The following is a 7,686-nucleotide window of genomic DNA, read 5'->3' as shown; positions in this document are numbered from 1 at the left end:
GGTGACAATAATGTCTCACATAGGATGAGGGGGGGGGGAGGTATTTGATACGTAATTCGTCCGTCAGTATACAAAGGTTAAATAAATAAAAAAAAATCAAGCAGAAGATCTGTATTTACTAGTGTTAGGTCTCTGATATGTGAGAGTCTGCCTGGGTAGGTACCACCGCAATGTCTATTTTTGCTGCCAAGCAGCAGTGTGTAGTTACTGCTATGTCCCGATTTGAAGGACATTGTAGTCAATGTAATTAGTAAACATAATGAATCTTAACACCTCATGTCTCAAATTAAGGTGTTGGATGGTGTTTTTATTGTTTATGGCGGTCGTATCGCTTACCATCACGCGAACAGCGAACTCGTCTCGACATACAAAGCAATAAAAAATAAATAAAAAAAGACCGTTTTAACACTTTTGTTCTTAAAGCATAAATTGCAAAAAAATATTTATTTTCTAAACGTAACGTTCCAATACGCATGGGAAAAAAATTCTAAGCCACAAATCTAAATCCCCGTCTCTATTCATGCGAGGCGACGAGTCTGTGGGATTGAAACACGGATATGTTTTTTTTTTATTGCTGTGATTGACGAGCGAGACACCAGCAAACATTGCGAACTATACAGCTAAGTATAGCAATATAATAAACTAGCTTTTGCCCGCGGCTCCGCCCGCGTTATAAAGTTTTTCAGGCTAAAGTTTTCCGTTATAAAAGTAGTAGTTTCCCGGGAGCCTATGTTCTTCCCAGGGTCTCAAACTGTCTCCATACCAAATTTCATCTTAATACGTTGGATAGTTTTTGAGTTTAACACGTTCAGGCAGACAGATGTAGCGGGGGACTTTGTTTTATAATATTTTAGAACTTTTTAAGAGGAACAATCCCGTCATACATCATTGTTGCATAACTTTAACCGTTTATGCAGCGCACGCAATGGAAGCTCTCAAAACTAATAATTTTCCCCGTTTTTGCAACATGTTTCATAACTGCTCCGCTCCTATTGGTCATAGCGTGATGATATATAGCCTATAGCACTCCAGGAACAAAGGGCTATCCAACACAAAAAGATTTTTTCAGTTCACACCCGTAGTTCCTGAGATTAGCCATTACTGCTCCGCTCCTATTGGTCATAGCGTGATGATATATAGCCTATAGCGCTCCACAAATAAAGAGCTATGCAACACAAAACGAATTTTTCAGTTGAAACCGATAGTTCCTGAGATTAGCCATTACTGCTCCGCTCTTATTGGTCATAGCGTGATGATATATAACTTTGAGCACTCCACAAACAAAGGACTATTCAACACAAAAAGAATTTTTCAGTTCGAATCGGTAGTTCCTGAGATTAGCCATTACTGCTCCGCTCCTATTGGGTATAGCGTGATGATATATAGCTTATAGCACTCCACGAACAAAGGGCTATCCAACGCAAAAATGATTTTTCAGTTTGGACCGGTAGTTCCTGAGATTAGCGATTACTGCTCCGCTCCTATTGGGTATAGCGTGATGATATATAGCCTATAGCACTCCACGAACAAAGGGCTATCCAACGCAAAAAGAATTTTTCTGTTTGGACCGGTAGTTCCTGAGATTAGCGCGTTCAAACAAGCAAACAAACAAACTCTTCAGCTTTATATAATAGTATAGAAGTATAGATATACTGCACAGTGAGACGGCTGTAGAGAAAGTTCATTGACGCAACTGATTTTTCTTCATTTCATCTCGTTCTAAAACTATAAAAGCTCACGCCTGTTTTTTTTATTGTTTCCGAATGACGAGACGAACTTATTGTTAACCTAATGGTAAGCGACACAACCGCCCATAAACAGTAGAAACACCATCCAACACCCTGAGATACAAAATATTGTTTGGTATTCCAATGCGCTCGCCATCCTGAGACGTGAGATGTTAAGTCTCATTATGTCCAGTAGTTACACTGGCTACAATGTGGCTAATATGTGTTTTATATATTTAGTTATTATGGAATTCGAAATGCTAGTTTAAGACGTTGACTGCCAACGCGTTTAATGTGGTGTGATGCTTGAATATCCTACCAAATCAAGTAAATATCCCCATTTTGGCAATTTTCATAATTATTTTTTTTATTAATAAAATAAATAATCTATGAAAATATAATACTAAAACTATTATAAATAATTCGTATTATTAAACGGGCAATTTTGGATTCGGTGCCTAATGAAAAATAAACATTGTTTTCGTACATTTCATGTTCAGTACAGTATTTATCTAGCTTAACTAACAATTTTAATGACTAATGTTTAATTTTTTAGGCATCGACTCCAAAATTAGTAACCAGTATATTATAGGTAATGTTAAATAATTTTTTGTTTTTAGTAGTTTTTTAAGGCAGTATTATTTTTTTTTAAATTTTACTTTTTGCTTTTTTGTGTTAGTAAATATAGTATACATTGATGACATCATTTTAAGAGTTTTTTTTTATGTATATTTATGAATTTTATTTAAAAAAATCAAAACTTAAAATTGTTTATTTAGAATTAAAGTACTACGTATATATGTACTCCGTGGACTGAAATATTATTTAAATTTTACTAGATACTTTTCAATAAAAATACCAAATCAAATGAATATTCGACTGAGTTTTAAATAACATTTTTGGTGGAAAGTTTTGAAATTAAAAATGGCAATCTGCGGCTTAATCCATCGATGTGTTTAGTTAATTGAATTCGATACCTACCGTGCATAATCTTGCGGATCGGGCCACCTCATTCCATATTCATCCACTTTATTTGAGGACCATGATCCAGAATAAAAATGGACGCTATTTTTAGATTTTTAAAAACGTATCCGTACATAATTGTTGGATTTTTTTATTTACTATTTATTGAATATTGATAGAAAAAAAGTTAGTCAGTTTATTTTAGAAAATATTAAATTTATTAATCTTAATAATTTAGAATTATTACTTAGTATTTATGAGTAAAAATAAAAAATAAATATTGATCATAACCACGGACTTAAGCAAATCTATACTAATATTATAAGTTTGTTTGTCAACACGCGACAATTTCAGGAAACACTAAATCCATATTGATTTTTTTTCACTAGTAGAAAGCTAAACTACGCCTACATTACTGCTGTATTTTACTTTTATCCCGGGAAAATATTAAATATATAAGTATAAAAGTCTTCTTTAATAACATGAAGGCATTACCTACAGTATCTATTTACTATGAATAGTTTGCAACAAGATAGATGCCAGCATAACCTAATACGACGTAAAATGATTTATCTACAAAATTATACCAAAACTTAATAGGTACATTACTTTTATACAATCTCGTTTATATTCTAATTTGGTACGTGATCAATCTGTGTACAAAAAAAATAAAAAAAAACGGATAGTTTAATGTGCTATAATTAAATACACAAATATACAGAGTATGCAGAGGCGCAACCATGGCACCCACTTATCTCCAAGTGTGTTCTGTCCCATGATGGGATAGAGGTTGAAATACCATATCGCGAATTAACGTATTGACTTTATCCATGATAAGCACATGTTGTGTTCATGGCCACTCTATGGCCACTGACAAGTAAATAGATGTATGATTGACGTTTGTTATTGTAATAAAACAATATACGAAAATGTACATATAATTTCATTTACAATTAATACATAATAGTACACAATGGTACTTTATTTCTAACTCTTCGAGAATAAAAAGCATGTGCGTAGAATCAAAATCCATTATAATAATAGAATTGTGAAATGATAAATGGATTATATTGAAATCGGTTAACCGAAATAGGCTATCGTCAGGTGCAATGGGCCGAGTGCCCTGGTTTGCAATCCATCAGCATGGTCAGTTTATCCATTTTTAATATTCGCTTCAGCCCACAGTGTTGAATAACTTAAAATATTAACAAATCAGATTTAGTTTAATTTTTGCGGATAAAACATCGACTAGTGATGGCTATCAGCCAGCCCGAGCTGGTTACTTCGGTTTGTATATAATAATAATCATAATATCAGCCCTGTATTATATACTTACCCACTGCTGAGCACGGAGCTCCTCTACTACTGAGAGGGATTAGGCCTTAGTCCACCACGCTGGCCTAGTGCGGATTGGTAGACTTCACACTCCTTTGAAATTCCTATAGAGAACTTCTCAGATGTGCAGGTTTCCTCACGATGTTTTCCTTCACCGTTTCGGTTTGTACCTTGTTTTTATTATAAATTTTATCCCTAATTTAAAATGTCCATAGTTATATAAGTAAGTTTAATAGTTGTTTAGAAATAATAATAATTATTCTAATACTTTATTTTGACGTATCATAAGTGCAAGTTTGTTCGCCTACGTGATAAATATTTTATTTTATAATAAGTGAACGTAACGTAAGAGAAAAATAGTCGTAGGAGGTCGCTGGATGCAGGCCGTTTTCGATAGGGCGAACTGGAAATGTTTGGGGGAGGCCCATGTACAGGAGTGGACATCTTGCGGCTGATGATGATGATAAACGTAAGAGATGCTTTTATTTATCCTCTTTGCATATCGTATATTCAAAGACAATCCTACTTAAAGAGAGAACTTAAGTTGTGTTTCGGAGCTGCCATACTTTTTCTCCCTACATTATTGGCTTCTCGGTTTTAGAATTTCCATATTCTTAAATTTACGTTTTGACCATTTTACACTAAGTATCATATGTGCTATTTTTAACCCAAGTCCTCCCGTGACCATGAAGGCTGTATAGTCTTTTAAACGTCGGGATAAACTTATAAAAAACAGCAATAAAAATCTGTAAAATAGTTATATTTCAAGTGCAATTTTGTTCATCTGTGTGATAAATAAAGTATTTTACTTTACATTTATCCTTTTTATTTTAATTTTCCTTACGCTATCCGATATCATTTAAGGGAATGTTGAAAAAATAAAAGGAGGAGATATTAAGAAACAGGAGAATGTTTACAAACAGTTCTTTCGCTACAAATTTCACTTATTTTCTGCTATTCCCTGAACACAAACGTGCCAACGGCAATTAGGCCGGCAGCATTTACTGCGAGGCTTGAATATTAATTGGGTGATGGGCTAAGTAAGATTAAATTTGGTAACCTCTCTGGCGATGCAGGCGGGAAGCTGTGAAATCAACTGCGTAAATGAACATCATGGGTACCAAGACTCTTTATTTACTAAATATAAAACGAACTCTGTAAAAAGTTTTTGACTTATTTTTATTTATAAGTTTTATAAAAATATGTATATATGCCGTATAAATTCTAAAACAGAAGAAATCATTGAAATCTTGTGCAAAATCTACAAGTTATAAGCCATTGAAATTGGGTAGTAGGGTTGAGTGTCAAAAACAGAAAAGGAAAGAAATACTTGTATGTGACGTCAACGGGCAGTACGATGCGTGCTAAAGAAAGAGATAGAGCGATATCCCCACTCCACGCTCACTCCTGTACGTAGCAATATTTTAAATTTTAATTACTACCTCATTTCATTTCAAACTTTCGATCCTTTAAATGTAAATTACACTTAATACTTACACTCAAGCACGTAGATATATTATGTAATGAGGCTTCATAACTTTATAATTTTATAATTTATAACTTAGATCCTTAATTTACCTTGTTTTGTTTTTTATATAGAGTTGTAAGTCGATGGCATACCACAGATCACGTTCTATCTGTATGCAATATAACCCACTGTGCAAAACTTGTAATGGCCTTGGTACCCATAACACAAGTTAAATCTTATCTTGGGTAGCAGTGTTCAATATACCGAACTGCTACCTATTTTTTGTAAAATGAGCATTTTATAACTGAGCATATAAATTGTAAGTGGTATCTGTAACATACTATGTTTTTGTTGGAAATAAAGAAATAAATAAATAAATATTTCTTATCGAATTATAATGCTGTTTTCACAAAAGGATTCCATTTTTATACTAATTGCTGTTACATAATATTAAAAATCAAACACAGTCAAATACCGTATTTCTCAACTGGTGGGCCAGCGAATCTCCCGTCGTTAAATATTTGTGTTCTATTTGTTCACTACAAACATAAGTGATAATACTGTGGCTTACTAATATTATGAGTGAATATCATGAAATATATGATTTACATATTCACGCCTTTTATTCCCGAAGGGGTAGGCAGAGGTGCAACTGCTGCATCGAATTTCCCGCGTGTGTATTCCGTTCTACGACACCCAAGCAGTCATAATATAATATAATTTAAATGATCTAACAGCTCTGTTTGCCTACTAATTAAAGTATCTTACTTGTTAAAAACAGCGTGGCGTTAGCCTAGTTGGTTGTAGAACGGACTGCCGACACGAATGATCGTAGATTCAAAACCCAAGGCCACACACCTTTGACTTTTGTAAAATCATCTTTGTGAATCGCTTGCTTTAACGGTGACGGAAAACATCGTGATATTTTAGGGTATGTGAAATCTAATAATCCACATTAGTCCATTGTGGTGGACTCATGTCTAATTCCTCTCATTAGTAGAGGAGGCCCGTCACAACCGTGGGACAGTACACAATACAGGGCTGATATTATTATATTATATTTTTATTACACTTAAACTACATCCTCAATTAATTAACTGCCTTCAGTTCGTCTTTTGGTGAGGTAGTGTGAAGTTGAACTCCCCGTTGATATATATATGCGGAATCATATCGTGTAAGAGCAACCTCGTTGCATGAAAGGCTAATTAACTAGGGGCAAGTTTAAACGCTCCCGTGTGTGCTTGTGATGCAGTTTGTTTTAAGCTAAATAATTAATTTAGGCCCTGCAAACCGTAATTAGGCACGTGAAATTCTGCTCAGAAGTTAGTGTAGTAGTAGTAGAATTTTGGTCCTGCATGTAATTATATTTTATAATTTATTTGTTTGTGGAGTGTGAACGGTCCAAAAATTAACAAGACGCGCTACTGGATGTGTTTGATTTAAATAAATTAGACGTAGGTTTACTTTAAAGTATGGTCCAGCATTTTTTTCAAGTTATTTGTATGTGGAGTAGGAACGAATTATGCAGTCTTACTTATAAAAAAATCGCAAAGCTATACTTAGTTAAACCACAAATTTACTCGATCAGCTGTAAGTCAAAACCGTCAAAACCGCCGTCTTGCCTCTTAATTATGTTGAAACTAGGAACTGGTGATGTTTTTGACAGCTATTTAAGTAATTCTTAACCACATCTTAACGCTAAAACAAGTTTATAAGTAAGACTGAAAAATTAACAAGACGAGATACTGGATGTGTTTTAGTTAAATATTGAGTTTATTTTAAACTATTTTATTAAATCCAAAATCGATTAATGTTGCTATGGAAGTACGACAATTTCTGTCATCCAATAGCTACGGTCGGGGCATTTCTTCTACATATTTTTTTATTTATTTTTTATATTTTCATATATTGTAATATTAAAAGCTATAATTATGCTATAAGGTACTATGGGGTTGGCATATCCTTTAATGATAAAAACCTCGAACTAAACAAATATTTAAAATAGGTTATTAGTATAACATCGTTGCTGAAAGTATAATTCTATATAATAGATAATAGTATTGTGTAGTTCTGCGTCAGTCACCCTTTCTCTGTTGCTTATAAAGTTCAAAATGCGAGCGAGATATTTTTTTTTTATTTACAATTATTATACAGTGCCATTTTGACTTTTTGTTAATATTGAAACTATACAAT

This window comes from Manduca sexta, chromosome 20 (assembly GCF_014839805.1).
Source record: "Manduca sexta isolate Smith_Timp_Sample1 chromosome 20, JHU_Msex_v1.0, whole genome shotgun sequence".
Classification (NCBI taxonomy): domain Eukaryota; kingdom Metazoa; phylum Arthropoda; class Insecta; order Lepidoptera; family Sphingidae; genus Manduca; species Manduca sexta.
This window is presented reverse-complemented; position numbering follows the sequence as displayed.